The sequence below is a fragment of the Populus euphratica genome, unplaced genomic scaffold (genome assembly GCF_000495115.2).
Source record: "Populus euphratica unplaced genomic scaffold, PopEup_1.0 scaffold95.1, whole genome shotgun sequence".
NCBI classification, from domain to species: domain Eukaryota; kingdom Viridiplantae; phylum Streptophyta; class Magnoliopsida; order Malpighiales; family Salicaceae; genus Populus; species Populus euphratica.
The window spans coordinates 241,617-256,863 of NW_011499885.1; the positions used below are offsets into that span (position 1 = coordinate 241,617).

Sequence of the window (15,247 nt, forward strand, 5' to 3'; positions counted from 1 at the left end):
ATCCAACCTCTTTTAGTTTTTTTAATTAACTAGGCATGGTCTGTGCTATGTTGTGGGGTCAATTTTTTTTTTTATATAAGAAATATGTTGAGGTGCTATAAGCATATATTAAAGAAGGAAATAAAAATTGCAACTCAAGTTATACATAATTAATATAAAATGATAAAATTGGATAAAAAAAACCCGGCTTAAGTCAATCCGAGTTAGTATGATAAATTTGTAACTTGTATAATAAGAAGAGAATAAAATTAGATTAAATCGTTAAACCTACGATTCGAGTCATGAGATCATGATAACTAGATAGAAAAAAAAACCATAAAGGTAATTTTTTAAAGAAAAATACCCATGTCAAATGATAAAATTAGAAAGATTTTTTTTAAATGTCAACCCACGGTATTTTTTTGAACTTGTGACCCAGGTCACTAGACCAAAAGCAACATATATGAAAAAATACAACCAATTAAATGTTGAAGAATCAAATCAGAAAAAAAATCAATTATATAAAAGGATTTAAAACCAAAACTAGCAATTAAAAGATTAAGGATAAAAAATAAAATAAAAATAAATAAATTAGAGGTAACTACAATTTTTTTGATTGAAAGGTGAGATTGAAAAGAAAAATCAATGTAGCAAAAAGAAAAAAAAATTTAAACAAGAGAGGATCAAATTGAGAAAAATAATAAATAATAAATTGGGATTGAAGGATGAAATTGAAATAAAAATAAAAATTCTACAATAGGGAAAAGAAAAGAAATAGTAATCAAAATAATAAAGATCAAATTTAAAAAACTAATATATCACAAATTAGGATTCAATGATAAAATAAAAAAAATAATTTTTTTATAAAAAGGTCAAGAAAAGAAAATAAAAATAAAAATAATAAAGATCAAATTAAAAAAATTATTATATAACAAATTGTGATTGAAGGGTGAAATTCCAAACAAATAAAACTTTTACAAAAGGATGAAGAACAAAAATTAAAAATCAAAAGAATAAGAATCAAAGTTAAAATATCAATAACTAAGAGTAAAAGTTTAAAATTTTGAATTACAAACATAAATTTCGAGAAGAGGAAAGAAAATAAAAGGAAAAAAAGTATCACAACCGAAAAGTCATGTCATCTTTGCTTCCCGAACATGAAAAGGATGTCATGAAGATTTTAACGACAAGAAGAAAGAGAGTTTTTGGTCATAGGAAAACGCCATATACGTCATTAGTTTTTCCATGAAAATATTATTTATATTTATTAAAGATTAATTTGCTCTTAATTAAGTTCTTAATAATATAAAAATCATGATGAAAAAAATGAAAAAACCATTGCACACAGCTTTAAAAATTGTAAATAAAAAAAAAATTGCAAAGACTAGAAAGCCCCTAGATGGTAGTTTTAATTTTTTACTTTTAAAGGTATATGAATTACTTTATTGTGCATAAAAAGTGCAAAGAGTAAAAAGCTTCTAGGTGGTAATTTAAAAAAATATATATTTTTAAAGATAAATAACTCATTCCATCGTGCTTTAAAATATAAAAAAAACCAAATTTACCTCCATTAATATGATAATAACCACTAAGTCATGTAAAAAAATCAAAATACCTTCAACATTAAAATTATTAATTTTTTTGGAAAGGCAAAATAGTAATTACATTGTCACAATAAATAATAATAATAATAATAATAATAATTATAATTATAATAATAATAATAATAATAATATATGCGTAGAATGATTTCTGCTTTCCCGTTAAATTTTTGATTTGTTGAATCCACAATTTCTGACAAAAAAAAAAGCCAAAAAATAAAAATTCGTACTATATATTATTTTATATAAGCATTGCAGCAGCATAATATACTTGTCGAGGTGAAAAACTACCCGATATCATATATGTGATTTGGAATATAATATTACGTAGACAACTAATGAAAGAAAAGTAACTATTTTTATCTGGTTATTGTTTTGAGATAAAATAATAAAGATAAAAGAAACATGTTTTTTTATAAAGGAAAAAAGAATTTCTTTAAAAAGTTATTCTGAAAATAAATTTATTTTACATATCTTTCTTTATCCTTTCAATTAAATACATGTTTATCCCTTTTACATATTTCTATGATAGGGCATTTACTATCTAATGAGCCTTCATCGATGATAATAATAAAAAAGCAACCTAATGGTAGCCATCTCAAATGCACGTTTTTTTAGTCTTGAAAAGCCTCCTTTTATGGAAAATCCGAGCTACAAAATGGCCACTTGATACAAAGATGATAGGACTTGATAAAATAATTGAGCTGATAGAGGGTTCCACCACGAATTAATGATAGATCTTCCCCACCAATCAACCTAAGGGTCTCTTCTAATCGATTAATATACTGACTTTCTGCATTTCATAATGCAATGATGTACACTATAGCATTTATCAGGGAAGAAAAAAACGAAAAGATGATGATTCATATCGCACAGGCAGCCGGGACTGCCTCATAGGTATAAGAACCCTTTTGCAGACAATTCTCATGTGTTTATTTAGATTTATGTGCTAATAATCATAGTGCGGAGATTTGGAAAAGATTTGTTTGTTTCTTTATGTGCCCATGAAGATTCTTGCCTTCGCTTCTTACAACTCTGTTTTATTTTCATGAATTAACGTAAACCAGGTATCCATTAGTCTAGTTGATAAAGTGATTTGATGTCTTCTCAAGGGATTTTGGATCCAATTACTCTCATAATTAAGACTTGTTATTAAAAAGGAGGTGGTAGCTAGTATTAACCACCATCATGTAACATAAGCTTAAGAATAAGAAAGAAGAACAATGGAAGAATTATGCACACCAAATTTCAATTTGATGAAATGTTTTTAAGGTATTTTTAGTCTTCTTGATGCAGTCTTTAAAATGGAAATTTTTACCTAAAATGTATATATTTGTGCCTGACGATTTTGTCTTTGTTAAAGGGTAAGCTGACATCAAACAACAGGCTTGTTAATTGGGAGCAGTTTGGGTAGGAAAATGGTTTAATTTCGGTCTAGGCACAGGCTAGCAGTATTGTTCAGGATAGATAGAGTGCAAGAGATTCAAGAGAGAGGCGTGGAGCGAGGTATATTTCTGATTTTAACATGAAAAATGCATATTTCCTGATCATTTAGAGAGCGAGACGAGACAGTTTGAGTGATTAAACATGCATTTTAGGATGCATACAGGCTAGGCAGCAAATCATAGAAGATAAACAAGCAACATAAATAGAAAGAAGGTGATTAGGTGAACATGTATAGGAACTGTCGCACGTGTATGACGTCGCAACAATTGTCCATTTTAAAAAATTATATGTAATAAACAGATGTATAGTCTATTCTGATAAAATATGAAAGACAATAAATTCTTGTCTCTTATTAGTAGAAAATTGGAATGAGAATCGCCATCTAGTATTCTGATTACTATGAACCCTAATTGGTATAAAACATGGGATAAGGAGACTGGTTACATAAAAAAAAAGTATTACTACTCCAAATACTTCCTACTTAAGGTAGGCTATGTGTATTGTTTTGTCTGATAAAATCTAAGATTTAGTTTTGGTATCTAAAATTTGTTGGTCTATCTGCGGTTTCAAGAAAAGTTCTTCTCTATAAAGAGATCCTTGTCTTATTGGGTAAAAACCTAACTGTTCTATATTGTTAATGAAAAAATATCTTTTTAATATCGAGAATACGTTTTACTTATAAATTCATAATTCTTGATACTAAAACAAAACAAAATAAAATTTTTGTTGTTTCCTCAATTATGTCCAATGTTTTCTTGATTTTAATAAACTGATTATTAAAGCCAAAATGTATGCTAAAATATTTTTTTTAGGTGTACGAAAAACACAATATGACCTTTTTAGCTTTAAGACACTTGGTTGTATGCACAAAAATAATTTTTTTATTTTTTCAATTTTTTTTTCATTTTTGGAAGTTTTGACAAAAATTAGGTATTTTAATACTGAATTTGTATTTTTACGACATAAAAATACTGCCTGGTATTAATAAAAGAAGACATAAATCAAACGGTGAAAAATCAAAAATATTAAAAGAAACATAAATTTTCTTTTATTATTTTTTTGAAATGAGCTGTGGGCTAGGGCATACCTGGCCCAAAACTAAATGGGCTAGTTACTGTGTTTAAGCACAGCAACCAGCTCTCCATCATTTGTTGCAAAATGAATTATTCATGTTTTGCATGCAAATACAGACAACAACTGAGCAAAGGAGAAAGAAACGAGGCGGCTGTAGGTTACCTGGGGGTGGTGCAGCTTAAGCGTGGCTATTAGCGATGAAGGTGTTATGGTCATGATGACATTGTTCATGGTCAGCGATGCTTCTCCTTCTTCTTCCTCTCCCTCCTCTATTGTTTTTTGCTTTTTTTCTTCGTTTTCTCCCTTCTATCTTCGTTCTATCCCCTTTCTTGTACCCCCTTTCTTTGTTCTACTCCCTTGTTTTTATAGGAAAAAATAGGGTAGGGACATGGCTGGAGCGGCCACTATGCTGCCGACCTATAACTATCTTTAGGGCACGTTCCCTCCTTTTTTCACCACTTTGTGGTGTCCTGCCGATATATAACTATCTTTAGTGCACGTTCCCTCCTTTTTTCACCACCTTGTGGTAGGCTACAGGTAAGAGATTATACAAATAAGGCTATTGTCAGTGTCTTTTTGATACTTTTAAGGAAGAGAAGTCGGTGAAAATAAAGGAAGAAAAATCTTCTTCTTCCCATATTTTGGGCGTCTAGGGGAAGAAGAAAGGTTATAGTACCATTCAAAATGACACTGTTTTGGTCTTTTTTTTTTCTTGGTGAACAGTAGATGAAACGATGCCGTTTTTGACAAAATATATCGTTTCATTTAAAAGAAAAAGGTAGCAAAAATATGTCAAAGTTCATATTGGTCCTCAATTTATAATTTATTCAATCAAGTTCTCAATTACAATTTTGATTAAAAACAATGCAATTGCACCCCTGCAAAAAATCCAACAGTAGCTCTGAAGTTGGCTGTCGTTTTCACTTTGGTTCTTGGTTTTGAATTTATGCAATTTGACCTTCAATTGAGCAATAAATTTCTAATTTTTTCAATTTGACCCATGATTTGGTTTAGTTGCAGCCCCTCTATTTACGCGCCTTTCCAGTTTGATCATTGGTTTTAGATTTTTTCAATTAAGTCTCTAATTGGCCATCAAACTTTAATATTTATGTAATGAAGCTTCTGATTTGACCAAATTAACTTTTAAAAATTATAATTTGACCCCATAACTTTAATTTCTTCTAATTAAAGCGCAAATTAAGTCCAAAATCAATATTTCTTGTAGTCAAACCCTTCATAAATTCAATTAAACTTTCAATAAAATTTAATTGAGTCCATAAATATCTGATTTTTGACTTTTCTTTTTTAAATTGATTTTTTTTTGTCAATAGAACTCATTAGTTGATAAAATACCGTTAAATTTTAATCTTTATAATTTTAAACCTTCTCAATAAATTTTTAACCATTTTTAGAGCATTCTAGCATCCTCTTCTCACTATCATGTTTTTTTTTTTAATTTTTATTTTAAAAAAAATATATATATATTGAGAAATAACATAAAAATGGGTTATGAAAGGAGCCAAGAGGCTCTTCCATTCATTGAACCTCAATTCATTTGTTTTGAGTTACATTTACTTCTGCTGAAGATGAATGTTTGGACAGTTTAGATGCTAGTTCATGCATGTACGAAATGATCGTGTTCGTCAATTGTCCACGAACTTCATCATTATGGAGAGACCATATCACCTTCTCTGCGAGTGGATCAGGAGATCGTGCGAAACACCGGTTTCTGCTAAATCGCTACCGAGAAAGATGGCATTGCCGGATTGCTTGTTCTATATGCAATGATTCATAACATCAAGCTGCTCCGATTTTCAGTCATTATGATAATCATGATCTGCCATAATATGGATTCATCATCCTCACAATAGGTAGCAAAACTTCGAGTCACCAGAAAATTCTTGGCATGCAAACCCACCAGAACATGCTAGTGAGCTCAAATATTTCCACAAAAGCAATCGAAATAAACTAGATGTGCAGGGTAGACCCCAGTACCAGCTCTTAGTAAAGATTCCTCCAGTCACAAAGCCAACTGGACTTTGAACATGATAGTAACAGAACGGTAACGAATCTATTCTCCAGGTTTGCATCACTATCATTTTCAATTGGTCACAGAAGCAAGAACGTGAATACAGGTAAACTTTCCAGCTTATGGAAAGACAAGGAACCAGTAGCATTACAGCTTCTGGTGTCAAATAATCTTTCGATACATATAACATCAGCATCAAATAGGAGAAAAAAGTAAACTAACACCACAAACTTGCCGTTTTCTTGAATCATTTCATCATGACAACAACAGGCACTGGCCAGTGCCACAGTTGGATGTTATTTAAGGATTAAATAGACTATTTTTGTTCTTTGTTTTCATCATAATGTCTTGGTGGCTTGTTATCCCCTCTTGTTGTGCAATGATATTCCTTTTGTGCTCTCTCGTTGTCATAAAAAAGAAGAAGAACAATGTAGCTCTATTTCCTCCTTAAATAACAAAAACAGCTACATCAATCAATTGGTCTGCAATGGAATAACAAGACATCAAGGTAAACTGTAACAAAAGAACGAATCTGCAGTGAGAGAATATTTAGGAAGACCACCAAGATCATTTTCTTAAATACACCAAGCTTGGAGTCTCTGCCTCCTTACATAAAGGCTTTTCTGAAAAACAAGTACTTCAATTCTTCTAAGCAAACAATTTCTAATTATGCGCTCCTAATCGATATTCTTCCGGCAATTCAACTATTCCATGGGATAAACTAGCAATAAGAGCATAATCTTCACAAGTCTCAAATGCTATTGCAATTGTCGTAGAAATAGGCAAAACACAGTTCAGGTGAAGAGTTTTGAAGATGCACTACCTGAATCAATCGGTGCCTGAGCACTAAGAGCTACAAACTTATCATAAAACAAAAGTTATGGGCATTTTCGATCAAGTTAGAACCATCATAAGCATCAAAAGTTATGTACAATAATCTAGATGGCAACATAAACTCAGAATGAAAAGCATCCAACTGAGCAGATGTCATCCTCTTCTCCATAGTCAAACCATGGAGTTCTGTTAAGAAAGGAAGGTAGCAAGGAAGCTTGGCAATCAAGGAAAGAAGAGATAAATAACAGTATGTGACAATTAAGAAGAAAATATGCAGAATTAGCTAAAGATGAAGTATTAGTTAGTAGCTGTTATAACAGTGAATGTGATGAAAGTTAGTTTGTTAGAGTTGTTAATTGTTAGTTAGATGGTCAGTTGAGATAGCCAGGAGGCTAGAGTTCATTGTACATAAATCATGGTATTAAAAACTTGTGAGGAGACGAGTAAGAAATAACAGATTGCAGAAGCAATTCATTCATCTCTCTTTTCCACTTCTCTAATCCTCTCTAATTCTTCCTATTCTCTTGAGTTAGCCAGCTTGTTAAGTCAAGTGCATAACAAGTTCATGAGGCACTGCCACCACACGCTTTGACGCTTTTGGATCAGCAACTTCAAATCTCCTAGTATTCAAATATGGAGAAGGGAATTCCATTCTTTGCCACCTCTCAAAGTTCCTCAATATAAACCATGTTTGGCCTAAAACCAGAAGCAAAACCCATGTCAAAAGCAAACGGACCAAGAAAGTTACCAACTTTCGATATTCTAGCCTTCTTTTTCGTTGGATTGATAGCAGGAACACCTTCAAGCCTCAGTCTTTCCTCACGAGAGGCAACTGTTAATGAAGAATCCCGTTGAAATCTTTGACTGAAAAAAATCTGGGTATTTTGGAATCAATGAGTTTTTGAAATCTCGAGGCAAACCCTATTCATTTTCAATGGATTCAATCTTTTCTAAGGGCACCCTACAATCAACTGACAACATCAACAACTTCCTGAAGTTCTTAACCAAAATGGGCTCCATTAATTCCTTTGCTTCAGCCTCTTCTCTTGCAATCTTTTCAGCTTTCTCAGTGAAAGTAACAAAAGGAGGTGTCCTGCTATTACCACCACCAACACGAAAAGTTGAAGGGTACTTTTCAATGACAGACATAAAGTTCCATTTTTTAAGAAACCCAACTTCCTTTTCAAGGTCGCTTAGAAAGACAGACCTTGAAAGACAGACTGATGTCTCTGTGATTGGATGATGGACTTGAGCTTTAGTATTAAAAATGGCTTATTTTGTAAGTCCATTGCTCTGTCAAGGTCCTGCACTCTGATATATTTTCTTCTTGGGTCTTCTTCCTCCACTTGATTTTTGCCTCAATGGAATCCATATTGATCCTTTTTCGAAATAGGGCAGGAGGTGACCGTGTATAGTGTTAGTGCCTTAGTAATGCAAGTAGTCTTTGATTTGAATAAGCTCGTATCTCTCAGGAGCTATGACTAAGTCATTTGTTCAGTTGCCACAATCTTCGAGATGTGGAGATGTGGTTTATTGTTTTAATTTGATTTCCAGCTGTAATGGCTATTTAAGCCAACGACCTTCTGTTTAATGAATATGATTCATGATCGTTACAGTCTCGTATAACTATAGGTCTTTGAATACATCAACAATTGATATCAGAACTCTTAACGGGATTGTGATTACAAGAGTGAACGAGAGTTTGAGAGTTTTCTTCAAATGACAGAAGAAAGCAGCACCAGCTACATGCCTAAATTTGTAGGGCACTATGATCATTCTGATGTAGAATCTGTTTCATTCCAAAAAATATTGGAATATTGAAGGTCATGGCGTCATGGTGCATGTTGCAGGGGAGGCACGGTCTTTCTCATCAGTGATGACATAAACTAATCAACTCACCGATGCTCAATGGAAGGAGCATGAAGAAAACAAGCTGAAGGACTTAAAGGCAAAGAATCTTCTTTATCAAGCAATCAAACGAGATGTGCTTGAGACCATTCTTGACAGAAGCTCTTCAAAGGCAATCTGGGACTCTATGAAGCAAAAATTCAAGGGTTCAACGTGGGTTAAAAGGGAACAGCTACAGTCATTACGTTGTGATTTTAAAGTTCTTCGCATGAAGGAGGAGAATCAATGAATGCCTATTTTGCTCGCGTTTTATACATAGCCAACAAAATAAAGGCTCATGTAGAGAATATGAGTGAAACGTCCGATGATCACATAAAAGATTCTTCATCAATAATTCCTAAATTCAATTATGTAGTATGTTCAATTGAGGAGTCCAACAACATGATTACGATGACCATCAATGAACATGAGAGCAGCCTTGTTGTGCATGAGCATAGAATGAAGGGTCAAGGTGAAGAAGAACAAGTTTTCAAGATCACCCATGAAGACAAAGCAGGAAAAGAAAGGGGACGAGGAACTTGGAAATGTGGATGTGGTAGAGGAAGACAAAGCTTCAACAAAGCCACTGTAGAGTGCTATAAATGTCATAAACTAGGGCATTTTCAAAATGAGTGCCCTAGTTGGGAGAAGGGTGCAAATTATGCTGATTTGGATAAGGAGGAAGAACTTCTACTGATGGCTTACGTTAAGGACAAGAATGCGAAGAAAGGAGATGTTTGGTTCCTAGACTCAGGTTGTTCTAACCACATGTTTGGAAACAAGGATTGGTTCATACACATGGATGAGCTGTTTAGACACTCAGTAAAATCAGGCAACGGTGCAAGGATGATGGTGATGGGAAAAGGGAGCATTAAGCTTGAGACTGAAGGTTTAACTCAAGTGGTAAGAGATGTGTTTTACATTCTTGAGGTCAAAAATAATTTATTGAGCATAGGTCAACTTCAAGAGCGAGGACTTTCTATTGTCATGAAAGATAGGGCTTGTAAAATATATCATCCAACAAGAGGCCTTATTATGCAAACTCTAATGGCAGCTAACAAGATGTTTGTTTTACAAGCAATTATGATTAATTAGCCTTCAAAATGCTTAATAGTAATTGAAGATGACTTCTCAGACCTAAAGCATCGTCGTTATGGTCATGTGAATAACAAAAGTAAGAAGAGTCAGTGGAGGGCTTCAAAGAGACTTCAGTTAGTACATGCAGATTTGTGTGGTCTCATCACTCCAACTTCAAGTAGTCCTAAAAGGTACTTGCTATTTTTTATTGATGACTTCATTAGAAAAGCTTAGATTTATTTCTTAGCCGAGAAGAGTGAAACTTTTTCAATGTTTAAAGTATTTTAAAATCTTGTTGAAAAAGAGTCAGGCTGTGATATATGTTACTTGAGGACGGACAGGGGAGGCGAATTCACTTCCAAGGAGTTAAACGTGTTTCGTGTCAATCATGGCATTAAGAGGCAACTTATTGCCGCCTATACTCCTCAACAGCACGGAGTGGCAGAATGTAAGAATCGAACCGCCTATACTCCTCAACAGCACGGAGTGGCAGAATGTAAGAATCGAACTGTATAAAACATGGTTCGATGCTTGCTTTCAAAAAAGGAGATGCCTAAAATCTTTTGGCCAGAAGCAGTTTGATGGGGATTGCATTTGGAGTGGAGAAAAACCCAATGCTGAGTACTTTAGGGTCTTCGGTTGTATTGCTAATGTGCATATTCATGATAGGAAGAGAGAAAAGTTAGATAAGCAAAGTCATAGATGTGTGTTTCTCAGTGTTAGTGAAGAATCTAAAGCCTATCGGCTTTATGATCCTACTGCTAAAAGGGTAATTGTTAGCAGGGATGTTATGTTTGAAGAGAATGAGAGCTGGAATTGGAGGCAGACTGATGAAGACGTGAGAAATGATGTTTTTACTTGGGTAGATAGTGATGATAGGGAAATCAGTGACTATGATGATGAAGAAGAATAAGGTGGAGATGAGGAAGAACACGTAGAAGGAGTGGGTCCGGGTGCTGAAGAGTTGGAAGGAGAAGATGATTTTGCTGGTCTGTATACAGAAGAGTTAGAAGGAGAATGTTGCTATACCAGCGGCAAGAGTTAGGAGGGAACCCTAATGGGAGGAAGACTATGTTAGTGGAGATGGTATTTAGAAGAGTCAAACTTGGCTTGTTTTATGGTACATGATGATCCACTATGCTTTGATGAAGCAGTAAAAGAAAAAAATGGAGGGAAGCGATGGATTTGGAAATGGAAGCTATAGAAAAGAATAAGACATGGGAACTTGTAAGTCTACTGAATGGGATAAAGAAAATTAGAGTCAAATGGATTTTTAGAATGAAGTTGAATGAAAAGGGAGAAGTAGTTAATGCAAAGCACATTTGGTAGTCAAAGGTTATACTTGGAGGTACGAGATTGATTACAACAAAGTTTTTGCACCTGTAGCTCGTTGGGACACCATAAGATTGATCTTGGCTTTAGCAGCGCAAAATAAAAAATAAAAAAATGGATTGTTTTCCAGCTAGACGTCAAGAGTGTGTTCCTTCATGGGGAACTGAAGGAGGCAGTACACGTGGAGCAGCCAAAAGACTGTTCGTAAAGGAGAAGAGTATAAAGTCTTGAAGCTTAAGAACGCTCTTTACGGCTTGAAATAGGCTCCAAGAGCCTGTATAGCAGAATTGAAGGATTCTTCATGAAGGAGGGTTTTAAGAAACGCAGTCATGAGCACACTGTTTCTCAAACATGAAGCTGACGGTAAATTCTTAATTATTAGTCTCTATGTGGATAATTTAATTTATACAAGGAATGATGTGGAATTATGCGAGAAGTTTAAGAAGTCAATGAAACTAGAGTTTGACATGGGTGACTTGGGGAAGATAAAGTACTTTCTAGGAGTTTAGGTTCAGCATAGTTGTGAAGGGATACATTTATGCCAAATGAAGTGTGCTGGGGAAGTTTTGGAATGGGAAGCTGCAATCCTGTGAAAAATCCCATCATGCCAGGCATGAAACTGGTAAAAGATGGTGGAGAAGCCAGTGTGAATTCAACCTTGTTCAAACAGATAATGGGTAGCTTGATGTATCTATTAGTAACTAGACAAGAAATTACATTTGTTGTTTGCTTATTAAGCAAATTCATGGCAGATCTGAAGTCTCTCATATGGCAGCAGCAAAACGAGTCCTCAAATATGTGAAGGGGACTGTGAACTTAGGAGTGTTTTGTGAAAGGGGTGCTGAGAAGTTGGGAACTTGAGAGTGAGTTATGAGAAATGTTCTGAAGATAATCTTAAGGTTTATACCGACAGTGATTATGCCGGTGATATAGAAGATAGGAGAAGCACTTCTGGATATGTGTTTCTTCGAAGTGGTGGTGCAGTTGCATGGAGCTCAAGAAAACAACCATTAGTGACTCTTCCCACCACTGAAGTAGAGTATGTAGCTGCTGCGGCATGTGCTTGCCTCAACAGTCTCGGTTTCTCTTCATGTAAGTGTGTTAAGATTTTTTGTGATAATAGTTCAACTATCAAGTTATAAAAAAATCCAGTTCTTCATGGAAAAACCAAACACATCGATATAACGTTTCATTTTTTACACGATCTGGTCAAGGAAGGTATTGTGGAGTTAGTACATTGTGGTACTAGTGAGCAGGTGACAGATATCATGACAAAGCTTTTGAAATTAGAGTCGTTTTTAAAGCTGCGTAATGTACTAGGAGTTCAAAGCATGAAGTATGTGGATTGACTTGCCTTCAGCAAGTGCAGTTTAGGGAGGATATGTTAGAACCTTAGTAAATGCAAGTAGTCTTTGATTTGAATAAGCTCCTATCTTTCAGGAGCTGTGACTAAGTTATTTGTTCAGTTATCACAGTCTTCGTGATGTGGAGATGTGGTTTGTTTTGTTTTAACTTGATTTCCAGCTGTAATTGTCACGACTCGAATCCCGGATCCATGACCGGCACATAGGCAAGGTTCCCCTCCAAGGTTCCATACCTATGCGAACCCAAACTTACACACAAACTTATCCTAACTCAATCAGAGTTCAACACAGCATTAATAACAAAATCAACTTCATAATATAATTGAATTGTCTTAATACAAGAGTTAATATAATTTTATAGTTTTGGAGCACTAATTAGACATAAAGGAAAATATATGAATTACAACCAAAAGAGCAGGTTCTGAAGATCCAACAAAAGTGACCTGCTATCAAGCTATAAGCCTGAAAATGATAAATAATGAGAGTGTGAGTTCAACGACTCAGTGAGTAGATAACGTTCAATATACACACACGAGATAATACAACAATGAGAAATATATATACAAGTATGGCTTTAGGTTCTTATAAAAAGGTTTCTCAAATAGGCCATAACAAGAATATCATATGGTAAAATTCGTCAGAAAATCAAAATGCAATGAGCATGAGGCTCCGTACTGTGGGATGATCAGTCCACACAGGTTGGTGACTCCTCCGACCAACTAGGGTTCAGATACGATGTGCACAAAGACTAACACTACCCTGTTAGCATGGGTATTCTGACTGACATACCATAGGGTCATAATCATACTCAAATAGACATATTAATATCTCAAGGCTGAACTCATGACATCAATCAAATGAGGAGCTATCAATTCAGAAGTCAATCCAAAATACATACTGGTTCATATCAAGAATTCAGATTCAACAAATGATCATGCTTATCATAACAAGGATAATAGTCATCATATATATTATCAAGAAGCATGATCCAATTCATATTAACAAATCAAATATTTATAATATTTCTCTTATATATGAAAAATTATCCACTCACCTGACTCGAAAGCAAACAGAAATCAAAAGCAAACACCGAAGAAAATCCTACTGACGTCCCGCCGGTAGAATATTAGGATTATCTGAATATAAAGAAAACATATTCAAGAATGACTCAAAAGAACATATAACCTATTTAATACACTTAACTAAGGGTCTATTTCATAACCCTATATGTATTTAGACTAAATTAGTTATTTTCCTAAAAACCCAAAAATTAACGATTTTCTCGAAATCTAATCCATAATGAAACAAATAATAAAATTGGTAATACTTCACTAACTAACCCTAAATTATTCATCAAACCAATCTGAAAAAGCTAATATTACAGCTAGGGACTAATCTGTAATTTATCATATTTTTAAGGGTCAAATTGCAACTTTATCCATTTGGAGGACCAAACTAAAATTATCATAAGTCCATGACTATACTGAATTCTGACCATAATTAATCCTCATTTCTGTCTAGATCACCTCATTATACTCCAGGGACCATTTTGTAATTTTATCAAATTTTTAGGGTCAAATGGTAATTTTTGTCAAATTGAAGGACCAAATTGAAAGTGTTAAAATTTCATAACTATACAGGAATTCTGCCCATAATTTATCTTTTATTCTGTTCAGAATCTCGGAATATGCCCCAGGGACCAATTTGTAAATTTTTCAAAGTTTGAGGACTAAACTGTAATTTCCACAATTTGAAGGACCAAAATGAATTTTCGTCATCTTCAACCTCCAACCCAGAATTTCAACAGAAACCCACTGTTCTTTCCTTATTTCTAACATAATTTCACCATTCAACAAAAATCATAACTCAAAATTATCATCTTTCAATTCAATCTCTCAAAATCCACCAAATAATCCATTACCCATAACAATCAACCCATAACATTCAATTTATTCATCAATCAAACCCAAAACACAAATTTTCAAAACCCTAACATTTATCAAAACTAAAATTAAAACTTAATCAACATATATTTATATATAATCTTACCTTTAAACTTATTTCCTTCAATTCTTTTCTATTTTTCTTCTAATTTCCCTCTTTTCTCTTCTTCTTCTTTCTCCCTTCTCTCTCCTGCCGATTCTCTCTCAAATTTCAGATCACTTATTTTGTTTTTTTTTTTTATTTTCTATTTATATTTATCAAGTTTTGTTGAATTACTACACTACCCCTCATTCATTTATACCTACATTTTAAGCCACCAAGAGCTTTATTGTATTTTCCTACTTATTTATTCAAAACATTACAGTAATGGTATTTAAGCCAAAAACCTTCTGTTTAATGAATATGATTCATGATCTTTACAGTCTGGTAGAACTATAAGTCCTTGAATACATCAACATATAGGAGTCCGTTTTGTGACGAAGACAGGATTTTGAGTGTTTGTGGAAGCCATAACAAAAATGGATCTTCTATGCATTTTGGAGTTCCTTGAGAAACAAAATCAACCAGTTGGAATGCAGAATGTGGTTTAATGCTGCTTTGTTGCGCAGGGAGAAAAGTCCTCATATGGGCTTGGATCATTTGGTTATTGTGGACTTTCTTTGTATCAGGAGTTGGCCCTT

The 15,247-nt window shown here is 33.8% G+C and overlaps 1 long non-coding RNA gene and 1 pseudogene across 1 annotated transcript; both read right to left on the reverse strand.

The window, feature by feature from the left end:
* Positions 1–7,338: 7,338 nt before the first annotated feature.
* LOC105130102 (protein ROOT PRIMORDIUM DEFECTIVE 1-like) lies at positions 7,339–15,210 on the reverse strand (annotated as a pseudogene).
* LOC105130101 (uncharacterized) lies at positions 13,047–14,712 on the reverse strand. Its single transcript, XR_843185.1, has 3 exons — positions 14,673–14,712; positions 13,678–13,759; positions 13,047–13,085 (listed from the first exon to the last, which is right to left on the reverse strand). It is a non-coding gene; the product is annotated as an uncharacterized LOC105130101 (long non-coding RNA).
* Positions 15,211–15,247: the final 37 nt, after the last annotated feature.